At 35.7% G+C, this 13,155-nt stretch overlaps 1 protein-coding gene across 3 annotated transcripts in view; it reads right to left on the reverse strand.

Annotated features, from left to right (window-relative positions):
* The window catches only part of LOC107702945 (zinc finger and BTB domain-containing protein 20-like), a 51,521-nt gene that overhangs the window by 12,064 nt on the left and 26,302 nt on the right, over positions 1 to 13,155 (reverse strand). For all 3 annotated transcript variants that reach the window (XM_016505412.1, XM_016505411.1, XM_016505413.1), the window contains exon 2: positions 2,723 to 2,899. The gene's annotated coding sequence lies outside the window, so the exon portion shown is untranslated. The remainder of the gene's footprint in view (positions 1 to 2,722; positions 2,900 to 13,155) is intronic.

Here is a 13,155-nt window from a genome sequence, read left to right on the forward strand (position 1 = left end):
ATATATATAAGACACATGCAAAGCCCAGATTTTTGCAATGTCAGAGTGGGATGTGAATAGATAATGCCGCACACTGAGATGATACACAAACAGACAAAATATTATTATATTATGTTTTTCCTAAAAGTCTTGGGCTTGATTTCCCGAAGGCAAGCTTAAAGACAGGTCTGCTTTTGATTCAGGATTGATAACGACATCAGAGATCAGACAGAAGAGTTTCAAGTGCCTCTAAAAAAAGTTTTAAGACAGTCTTTCTCTAAATTCCTAAAATAAACGTGTTATTCAGTATTAGTCTGAATTGCAATGCAAAATATGGAATGGTTTGCAAAATAATTAGTTTGATCTGGATTGGAAAACGTCTAAATGTAGCTATTGTGGTGCACCTTTGGATCTGCACAGTTAGTCAAGCGACTGATGAGGATTTTACAGCAGCGTGATTTATATGAACTAGGAATATTGATATTAATCAAAGTATCACATTATGTGTATGTTGCTTAGAGTGCATATTGTTTACCAAGAGGGAAAAATACACACTGAACACAGGTGGTGACGTCCTGGTTTAATCGACGGTGGTATTATAACAGTGTGGTACTGTACACAAATACAGTATATATATATATATATATATATATGAAGAGACAGCTAAAGTCTTCCTTTGGTGTGATGTCAATCTGCCAAATTATACTGAAGTGTGCAATGCAGTAAGGTAGTGCCATGCAAGACTTTATTCATGCTAAATATAATAATACATTTTTACTTCTACAACATTTTTAGATTGTTTTGTGTTTCGAGTGCTATAAGGTTGCATAGTTAATATACGACAACACTACACGATCCCCTGTGAAAAAGTAGTGCACTTAACTGTATTGTGTGCACTTGAAGTCTATAGTGTTAATAGTATATATTGTAAATAAACTGTACTTGCAGATATAATATTAATGAAATATAAGGCAACAAAAGTGTACTCAGAGAAGAGACTTTCACGACTAAGTTTCTCATTATATTTTAAATCATTATGTTTGAATAATCTTTTGTGGTGCTTTACAGAAGATGTGTTCACTAACATGTAAAGTACTTGATTATCATTTCTACTGTAGTCTGTTATTTAGAATTACATTTAAAGTTAATACATTTTTTAAGTACCAAATTGCATCTTCATCATTACAAATGTGTAATTACAAATCTATTTAACTAAAACTTATAATACAACTTTCAACAGATGTTGAAGTATACTTCAGCACACCATAAATTCGGCAGTACACTTGAACTATATTTCAAAGACAAACAGAAGTGATTATAAAATTGCATTCAGAGATCCGACTGCAATTATCATTCAAATAAATGTCTCAAAAACATGTCAAAAAATATATACAAGTACATACTTTTTTGAAAGTATGCTAAAGTTTACTTCTTTTTCACAAAGGTATCCTTTGAGAAAGAGAACTGGCAAAATTTGCTGGCAAAAGATCAAAAACTAAGGATTTATATTTTGCATAAAGAAAATAAAGCATATTTTAGGACCACAATCATTTTTAAGTATTATGCCATTATTTTCATGACAATTAAGCGCATCCCCACACCCCCCTCACCCCCAAATTCTCATTACTGTAATGCATCTATTTTACTTTTGAGATTATACATAATTCTCATTACTTTCAATGATGATTTTCATGATATTCTCATTACTGTAATAAACAGTGTGAGGCGGAGTGTGTGTACAGCTCTGTGATAATGCTGCCTGTAATTGCTGGTCTAGAATCAGTTTTTCCTCCACAACACACATTCCAGCCAATCAGAATCGAGAATTCAGACAGAACATGGTCAATTAAAATAAATAAATAAATAAATATATATATATACATCATAATGTCAAATACATTATAAGTTTTTTCCCATTAGTGACAATGAGAATTTTTCTCAATTTGAAGGGAAATGCGCTCAACTGTAAATAATGTCACAATGTAAAAAAACAAAATTGGTTTTAAAATGGAAGATTTTTATTTGAAATATGACCTGGGCCTGTTCTTGACAGATTTTATGAGATTCACCCAAATACAGGCGAGTCTATATATGTGTTCTTTTAACACACAAAGTATATGTGACCCTGGAGCACAAAACCAGTCATAAGGGTCAATTTTTCGAAATTGAGATTTATGCATCATATGAAAGCTGAATAAATAAGCTTTCCATTGATGTATGGTTTGTTAGGATAGGACAATATTTGGCTGAGATACAACTATTTGAAAATCTGGAATCTGAGGGTGCAAAAAAATCTAAATATTGAGAAAATCATCTTTAAAGTTGTTCAAATGAAGTTCTTAGCAATGCATATTACTAATCAAAAATTAAGTTTTGATATATTTACAGTAGGACATTTACAAAATATCTTCATGGAACATGATCTTTACTTAATATCCTAATGATTTTTGGCATAAAAGAAAAATCTATAATTTTGACCCATACAATGTATTGTTGGCTATTGCTACAAATATACCCCAGCGACTTAACACTGCCTTTGTGCTCCTGGATCACATATGGTGCAAACAGATGCATTTGTCTTCTGTAGGTTGTGGTGTATTTATTTATTTATTTTTTCAAGAGAAAGGGAGAGGGTGTTCAAGTGACTGCTAAACAAGCACGACAACAGCCTGATATTACGCTTTAATCAACCAGAGAGAAATGTTTGTACAAAAGATGAGAAATTGAAGCAGGGCAAACTTACAGTCTGATGGTGTTCTGTGTATGTGGGTGTGTTTGTGTATCAGGCTGGTGAAGAGGCACTGGATAGATGCTACAGGTTGCTGGTGGTGGTGGTGCAGTGGAAGAGGTCAGTCGTTAGCCACTCATTTCATTTCGGTCTGGCCACAATCTAACCTCATGCAGAATCTTCAAAGTCGCCCTGCAAAAAGAATCAGAGAGAACAACTATTGCATGTGTTTGTTTGTTTTTAAGACAAGTTGCTCAACATGGGAGATTTACCCTTTTTCTGACTAATAAAGTCACATTTATATACAATCAACAAGCAACAAGTACCCAAATATCAAAGGTGGAAAACAGGAATGCACAAAAGCGAAGCAGAGATACGGCCTAGAAACAGTAGTTCATTTTATACAAAATTGAATCTGATTGGACGAAAGGCTTCCAAGAGTGATGATATTCCACCAGTAACAGCACTGGGATTCACCGTTTGTATCACTCTGTGTTCTAAACAGGCCCTTAGTCTGTGCAGGGGCCCTAAGCAAATTTCAGGTATGGGGCCCCAACACAATAACTATGTGCTCTTTTACGCCTAACCCTTATTTTGCTCGCTTTATTTACCTCTTCACAACTTAAATAAATACTTAGTCAACCTGATGCTGTTCTAAAGCCACATTATGCTTATTTTTTTTTCGGATCACAAAAGAAGACATTATATATACTGTATATTAAAAAACAAATGCTTGCACTTGTACATTTAATGAATTGTAACCTACTTCGATATTTTTACAAAAAGGATTCCAATGTCATAAAATTATCCCATGCAACTCGTTCCGTATTCCAAGTGTTCTTAAGGGGTTTGCCAAGAACATGTAATCTATTATTAAGTGAAAATCTGTAGCAAAAATTCGTGCTTTTGTATGAGTGTGCAGCGGTTCGCACCGGTGTGCATAGGAAAAGCACACAAGCGAGTCATTTTGAAACATCAAGACAAATAAAATCATGACACGAAACGCTAAACTTTCTTTCTCTGAGGTTAATATATATTTATTCTGAGACAGTCAGATGGGATTATACAGCCTAGAAATTGACCAAAAGCTGTCTAAAAGCACTTCAGTTCATCGCGATCTCACGACGTCCCGTTAATCAATGAATCTCTCTGCATCGCACAATCAATCTCTTATTTACATCGTATCTACACGTTGTTATAATGAGAGGATTCGCGAGCTTGCAGAACTCGGCACTGGACAAAAACTCAGCGTTTTGAGCAGTGACTGAACATTTGACGCTCTCCAGAACACCAAAACACACTGGAGCGTTTGCCAGATATGTTTCGCCAATATCAGATGGGGCCCCCTGAATCGCATATAGAGCCATATCGCACTCCTGCTCGTGTAATATTGCCCATATATAACACTGTAAAAACACTAACCCTGCAATCACCTAGAATACCCTAGTAACCACATAGCAACGCCCTAGCGGCAAGTGCAATGATGTAGGCATCCAATGACCAATGAAAATCTCATTCTATATTTCAAACTGACCATGAACAAACCTCATTGGTTCCTGCAGAAGCTCAAACTAAGCAAGCACGGTTGAGCTTCCTCTGACCACAGGTGCTTCCTAATCGAAGGCATCTTTTCTAGTCCAGTCCTTTTGAGGCTTCTAGGTTAGACTCCGTCTGCGCACGGCTCCATAAATGTTTCCCAAACACATCATGTTGTTCTTAAATTACAGAATGAAATTGGACGAAGCTTAGTCCTGATTCATTTTGCTCCAAATCTTTTTTTTGTGAACCGGAATGATTCGTGATTAGAGAATGTGAAGGATCTGATTGATGACTTGAAAATACGCTGAATAAAGAACGTGAAGCGAAGGCTGCGTTCCAAGGACCCTTCAAATTGACACAGCCTTCAACAGTGCTTAATGTGCACATCTTTTGTGTGCTTTATGTATGCGCATTGATCAAAGTTTATCTGAATATAAGCCTAAATTAAATCTGTTCATCATATAAAGGGATTGTGTCTCTTCAGAAGAAAAATGAAACCGCTCAATTTATATGGATTTCTTTTACAATCTCTTTACAAACTTTTTGAAGAAACAAGGTTTTGGGTGAATGGATGAACTTTGAAATTGAATTGAAAATTGAAATTGAAATTAAAATGTACAAACAAGAAATCTGAGTCCACTTTCAGGTCCAAGTACAATGTGAATGCAAAGAGAACTATTAGTTAAAGGAGAAAATGTGTTCCCTAATCTAAATTGTTACTAAATTTGCTTGTGATTGTTTTTATTCAAGACAAAAAAACAAAACAAAAAATGTTTTCCACATTGTTTTTTACTAAATCATAATTTGTATGCCTAAAAGTGAAATTACATAGTAATAATAAACAATCATTACCTACATTTATTTTAATGATGAAAATGCAAACTTACTAATGCAAACTTAACGTCTGTATAATAATTTTTATACAGCATACAGTATATCACTATCATGATCACAAAAAAACAAAAAACAAAAAAAATAAACAGGACAAGGAAAGTATTTATAATCAATTTATCACCTGCCCTGGTCACAGTTAAAAACCCAATCAAAATATTTGTTTAAATATATATTTTTTTTTTTACCAGAATTAATGCAGCACTAAATCAAAACTGGTGACTCAGAAAAGCCTTGGTAAAAGAGACCTCAAAAACTTCCCATCATGTCTCCACATATCACATATGGAAAGCACCAGTTCCCCATCCTTTGCACTTTGTGAATGTACAGTATAAAGAGACGGTTATAACACTGTAACTTCCTGTCTATTGCCATGGAGGAAGGAAGCAGTTCTTATCACAAAGACACATTTGTGGCAGACCTGTGGACACACTTCACCACCAATTATAGGGTCAAACTCTGCTGAAGGAGAAATCATATGCTCACTGGCCAGGTGTTATTATGAGAGATGATAGAATGGTCAGCCTGCCACACCCATCCTTTCCACACACACACACACACACACACACACACACGCACGCACACACACACACACACACGTCTGACAACCCAACTTAGTGGTGACAGACCCAAAGACCCCCGCAAAACAAGACAATAAATCTATTCAATCTCCAGGCATGAACCACTCACACACATACGCACGCACACACACACGCACGCACGCACGCACACACACACACACACTCTCCCTCTGAGGTAAAGATAAGTGAGTCTGTTTATTTATTTCACCAAAGAAACAAAAGAAGCATGTTATGATTTCATATGACTCATGTAATTATTGCATATGTGTCATGTAGGGCTGTGCGATATTGAAGAAAAATGCGATATGCGATACCCATGTTTACAATGCAAATACTTCAAATTATGCAAATGTTCTCTATAGGCTACATGGAATACTCACATAACCTACAATATATTTCAGCATATGCACACTGTATTGAAATATTGTATCCCACAACTTTCTGGGAGGAATATATATCCAAAGTTGTATAAACCGTGATTATTAGGGTAAGAGAATGTGTGTGTGTGTGTGTGTGTGTGTGTGTGTGTGTGTATATATAAAACAATATCTTTTTAGTCCACAAATCTAAAAACAACGTGTCCACAAATAACTCATTAACAAATAAGACACCAAAAAAGTTGATATTAAACATAAAACACAATACACTGTCACAGATAACTACTTTCCAGAGATGATCAATTAATCTCAAAGCTGTTTTGACTGACTAAATATTATAAATTTTGATATTCTGATGAAATTACAAAAAGAAGAGCATAGCAACTCATCAAATGTGTCAAGATGATATTTTGTGCCATCTGTGATCAAAACTATTGTGAAAAAATTAAGGGAGGGGGTCATCTTGATATCGATTGTAGAATTGTAGAATTTATTTCTGAGATGGTAACTGAGCGCCACTTGCTGAATTAAACAAGCCATATATATTTAACACCAGGACACTAGTGACACTAGTCCAAATGATTTGGGTGCTACTATGCCAAGCAGGGCCTAAAACTAACATTTGCCACACCTGCCAAAATCCGGTGATTTATATAATTACAACACAGTCTTTCAATTGCAATTTGATAATCACGCTATCATGTCCTCAGACATTGTTAGAATTAACCCAAAAAGTTACCGTCCAGAAATACTGTCTCATTCCAATAGACCAAACGTGAAATTCACAGAAAATCTTACCTCCTAATTTTTCTGGTTGGTGCTGCAGAAACACCGACGCTGACTTCGAGCGCTTTACAGGCCATGCTCTTTCAACAAGAAGAGCTGAGTATACATGTTGATTTATTTTGAAAGCTTAACCTACGTCCAAAACAAGGAAGAGGACAGGCACAGTGTGACACTGTCAGTTCGCAATGTGTCTAAAAGCCCTAAAAACGACACAGTCCTTAGAGATTTGATGACCCTTTACATTCCCTTAACTCCACTGCTTTTCCTTTCCCTCTCTCATCCCCCTTTATGCGCTGAAGTGGTTAGGCTGAGATATTCGATTTAGTCTTTGTCTAGACCCATGTTCTGGCCCTGTGAATGGATCCAGCATCAGTAGGTCACAGTCACTATCCATCGAGTCAAAACAGCGGCTGTGGTGCTATCCTCGCAAACCCTCGTCCCTCGCTCTCTGTCTTATTCGTTCTGTATCCTCATGACAAAAGACAATCATTTTGTCATTGAAAGCAAAAAACATCTTAGATGCCGACATAATGCGGAACGTGTGATTAAATAGATAGATCTGACTCTGGATGAGCCACCCTCAAATCCGCACGCCGATATTCGCACACCTGTGACCACACATCAGTCAAATTCTATATTAATGCAGCAGGTTGCCTTGTTGCTTGGCAACAATAAACAGCCTACCTTATTGCATTCCACTTGCACAATTTTTTTAATTGATGTGAAATACACAAAACAGCATACTTTCATTAAAATAATACGATTTTTTAAATTTAATTTAACGGATAGTTTTACACAAAATGCTAAATGACTAAATTACACATATGCAAATAATCAGGTCATATGTGTCCCTGGAGCACAAAAGCAGTGTTAAGTCGCTGGGGTATATTTGTAGCAATAGCCAACAATACATTGTATGGGTCAAAATTATACATTTTTCTTTTATGCCAAAAATCTTTAGGATATTAAGTAAAGATCATTTTGTAAATTTCCTACCGTAAATATATCAAAACATAATTTTTGATTAGTAATATGCATTGCTAAGAACTTCATTTGGACAACTTTAAAGATGATTTTCTCAATATTTAGATTTTTTTGCACCCTCAGATTCCAGATTTTCAAATAGTTGTATCTCAGCCAAATATTGTCCTATCCTAACAAACCATACATCAATGGAAAACTTATTTATTCAGCTTCTTTCAGATGATGCATAAATCTCAATTTTAAAAAATTGACACTTATGACTGGTTTTGTGCTCCAGGGTCACATATGACAAGCAGTGCAGTATATGATGACTTTTTTAGTTAATATAATCACTAACTATTAAAATACTGCAGTAAGCAAGTGTTTCTTTCTAATCAAAGCTATGGTCTGTGTTTACATGCATCATTCAGATGACATTTTAGCTTTTTTTCCATCTCATGCCATGAGCATTTTTAATAAGGAATGTAAAAAAGCATGTATTTGCTACTTGCTATAGTTGGTTACAGGTGGCATTATTTGGAGTGAACATTCTCATTAAAGAGTGTTTTATTGTACGTATGTCGTATATTGCCATATTTGTGAAAGTTTATTTTTGAGCCATCATATGCACTAAATCAAGCTAATAGACCTTGATTTTGATTTACTTCACATACTTCACATATCAACAGCATTTGTTTTTGTTTTTTTCATGGAACCCAAAAGAAGTCATTTTTAAGTACATTCACACATGCTCTTTTCCATATAACGACAAAACGAAACGTTTTGACAGCAACAGTTTTACCAGAGGTGGTTACAGTAGTTTTTAATATATAATAAAATACATAATTTATATAATACAATAAAAAACATGATTTATGAAAGTTTAAGAGTTATCTGTTTTTGCAAACGAACTCTTCATATAAAACCTATATGGCTTTAGAAGACTTTGCATATGTATATATATGGCCATTTGGACTCTTTTATGACACACGTTGTGTTTTGTCACAGTCATGGTATCAAGTAAATAATTCCATTTTTATTTATGGATTATCTATTTTTTAATGCTTAGGAGCACCCCTTAAACACATGGTCTTGAATGGTGCACTTCATATACAGGTGTTTTTAACTACTACTGTATGCACTTGTGTCAAAATGAGGCTAAGGATAAAGATAGGGTTAAGGTTAGGGACAGGTTTGGTGGTTTAGTTAGGTTTAAGGGCGGGTTAAGAGGTAGAGATAGGGTCAACAGTGTAATTACAGAAATTAGATGTAACTACAGAAATCAATTACAGATGTAATCAAATGCAGGTAAGTACAATGTATGTACACAATAGGTACACTGTATAAAAATTAATTTAAATGTTAGTACATACAGTAGTAGTTAAAGACACTTAATGTATTGTATTGCTTAATCAATCTTTTAAAAAGCTCTTCATGTTATTCTAATGGATGGCTTTACAAACTGTGACAAACAGCTCAGAAAAAATAATTTCCAACAACATACAAATTACAAAATGAATCTGTTGCCAGGGAGAAATCAGACATGGTATATGACAATCTGTGTGCAGTCATTTTAGGTGTCTTTGTTTTCTTTTAATATTTCGGTGTCCTTATAAAAGGTTGATATTTGTTGAAAAGGCTGATGTTTGTTTCTTCAAATACTGGTTTTATTTACCCATGCATATTTTCCATTGTATTTGCACGACTCTAGGAGACAGCACAGATGCATGCAATTAAAAATGTTTTTTTTTTTCTTCAGAGATGCAACACTGAATTTCACAGATAACCTTTCCACAAACAATGCAGTCTTTGAATTCTCAATTTTTCATGTGCCCATAAGACAAGACTATTTTTATTGGTCTCTTTCATATATATGTGTATATATATGAGCAAAAATACAAATGGTTAAAATGTTGAAAAAAAAAAAAAAAATCATGATGGAAGGCTTTACAATGAGTGTGTCTGTGTGGAGAGTAACCAGTAACCGTCAACACATGCCAGGTGCCAAACCTCCCCCTTACTCACCAAACCCGCTCGCCAATCAGCCTAAACGACAACTAGAATGCATTATATACGCGTGTGAATGTAAGAGTGAGAAAACATGATTAAGATCAAATCTCAGACAATGTTTTTTTTTGTTGTTGTTGCTATTTTCCTTAGTAGAATTCTAAAGAATTTAAAACCTGTATAACTTGTCTTTAATCTATTTTTAAATTAATGGGCAATGTTTGTCATAACAATGCTTTGCTTCTCATTGTACTTATGCTTTTATGAATATTTTCTGTATATGCTATAACTTATGGCATACTACATTTGTCAATATGTGCAAAAGAGCACACCGTATTACACAACTTGTATCAACTTGATCTTCCATCTTCAGTGTGACAAATGAATCACAAGTAATATAAGTCACTGTTTTTACACTTTTTTTTGTTTTGTAGGATGTTTTAACATAGTTATGTGACAAGCAGTGCTACATACAACAATTTCAAATGTATCTGTGTAAGGTCCATACTTTACGCAAGCACATGCATGCAAACTCACATTTGTTGCATTTCGAAATGTCAGACCGCAGTTTAAGATGCAATGCAAGTATGTGTTGCATTCACTATAGCTGACATTATCACACCCTTGAGACTGTGCATTTGTTACTATCACAGCAATGTACGAGCGCACAGTATGCAAAAAACTATTAAAATCTGTCCCTGCGTTCAGTTTCATTCTACTCTGCTCACCAGTAGTCGCTGCCACTCGTGTCACTGGAAATCTCTCATTGAAAATAAATGATGCTTGGCCACTCGGTGACAGTACGAACCCCCTTAAGACCTGTTTAACTAGAGTGCCTGCATGCTAAAATTACAATGACACATCTCGCAACAGCAAAGCTATTCATAATCAACACAAATTCTACTATATCTTCCTGCAACACTGGACTAAAGGAAATTAATAAACGTGACCACTAAAAAGTCTTTAATAGATCAAAGCTCCACTGACCTTGGTCTTTATGACTGTCTTTGCATCACCAAACCTCACAGATTTAGCTTATTACGGTGCACTTGTTTATTAATGTGATGCACAATACATACTCAGACATACAGTATCAGCCACTCATTCTCCTGAGTTCTGATCAACAAGGTTGTTATCTCCGATTGAAGTAGTAGCCTATGCTTTACTGGAGTTTGTGCCCTTGCATTACAACCACAAAAGTTATCCTCCCCATATTGCTGCAATGGCACAGGCATTGTGTAAGATAACATTACAAAATGCCATAATTCAGATATACCTCGCTTTAACCCTTCATGTATTGATATGTCATCACACTAAAGCTTAATATACTACCATTAATCAAGATAAATAAATAAATGAGGGTCAATTTGTCATCCATTATACTGTCTTGCAATGCCATGAATGGACTGTTGTATACAGTATATCAACACGTTTTGGTGCAACGAATGGCTATGACTTGTTATGACTAGACATTTAATACAAGTTACAACACTGCTGAACTGAAAAAAATCGCAACGTATAAAATTAAGCAGATGACTAATTTTATGGTATGCAATGGCAGTGGTTTTCGACTGTTTGGTCACGACCCAAAAATGTGTTGTCGGTTTATTCCGATTCCGGGAAAATTAAAACGATGCTGTACAGCAGTGGTTTTAAAATGCAACAATCCTTAGTACTGAGCATAGTTCGGATAGCAAAATAAACAGACGTTTACAACACTTCTTGTTGTTGGTGTTAAGGGCTATGCATCCATTCTGACTGTGGTGCAAATTTGATCTGCTACTAGGAAGAAGCTAGACATTTGAGGCAGATGCCAACACACGGTGATTGTGTAAACCATAAAAGAAACGCTGCAGGGTAAATGAAAATACGCCCAAGACTGCATTAAATTATTACTGCAATTCAATACAAGTGAAGTATTTGTGACATAATGCAAAACAAAACAAAGGCATTTAAGAAAAATTTGAATGGGGCCAAATTTTGGAGCATTTAAAAGCAGAAATGTGCAGCTTATAATTTAAAAAAGTAATCGACATTTGTTGATTGAGCTTAGCTTGCAGTAAACCCAGAATATTTATTTAAATATGGGTTCACTTGAAGCAAAAATAAATATGGACAAACCAAACTTATTCTTTTGTATGGTGCACAAATTTACTATTTAGTCTATGTCAAATGAATAACTTTGCAAATCGTTGGCCAGTGCAGTTTATGGTAATATTAAAGGGGTCCTATTATGCTTTTTCACTTTTTCAACTTTAGTTAGTCTGTAATGTTGCTGTTTGAGCATAAAAAAGATCTGCAAAGTTACAAACTTCAAAGTCCACTTCAAAAGGAGATATTTTATTTAACAGAAATCACTTTTCAAAAACTACAACGAACGACTCGTTTGGACTACAACGCATATTTTCCGGGATTTGTGATATCACAAATATCAACGAATGGGACGAGACCTGGTTGAGCTGCACTAGAGAAGGCAATGAGTGTTATCACTATGTCGGAGACACGCTAGCTTTCCCAAAGCAGACGAACTTAGAGTGGTTACAATCATCCGGGTTTAAATCACGCACAAATTGATTTGATTTTGACACAATATTTAAACTGAAGCTCGCAGGCGGCTATGGTAAGTCAAGTCAAGTCAAGTCACCTTTATTTATATAGCGCTTTTAACAATACAGATTGTGTCAAAGCAACTGAACAGCATTAATTAGGAAAACAGTGTCAATAATGCAAAATGATAATAGTAAACACAAATTTTTCAGTTAAAGACAGTTCATCATTGAATTCAGTGATGTCAACATCCAGCTCAGTTTAAATAGTATCTTTGCAATCAAGTCAACGGTATCGCTGGAAATGAAGTGTCCCCAACTAAGCAAGCCAGAGGCGACATAAGGGGACAGGTAAGGGGCGTGACATTTCCCGACCAGGCGCCGAGTGCTGCCAATCACAACACACACTGGCCCAGCTAACCAATCACAGCACACACTGGCCCAGCTAACCAATCACACACACACTGGCCCAGCTAACCAATCACAACACACACTGGCCCAGCTAACCAATCACAACACACACTGGCCCAGCTAACCAATCACAACACACACTGGCCCAGCTAACCAATCACAACACACACTGGCCCAGCTAACCAATCACAACACACACTGGCCCAGCTAACCAATCACAACACACACTGGCCCAGCTAACCAATCACAACACACACTGGCCCAGCTAACCAATCACAACACACACTGGCCCAGCTAACCAATCACAACACACACTGGCCCAGCTAACCAATCACAGCACACACTGG

Source organism: Sinocyclocheilus anshuiensis, unplaced genomic scaffold (genome assembly GCF_001515605.1).
Source record: "Sinocyclocheilus anshuiensis isolate Anshui unplaced genomic scaffold, SAMN03320099.WGS_v1.1 scaffold238, whole genome shotgun sequence".
NCBI classification, from domain to species: domain Eukaryota; kingdom Metazoa; phylum Chordata; class Actinopteri; order Cypriniformes; family Cyprinidae; genus Sinocyclocheilus; species Sinocyclocheilus anshuiensis.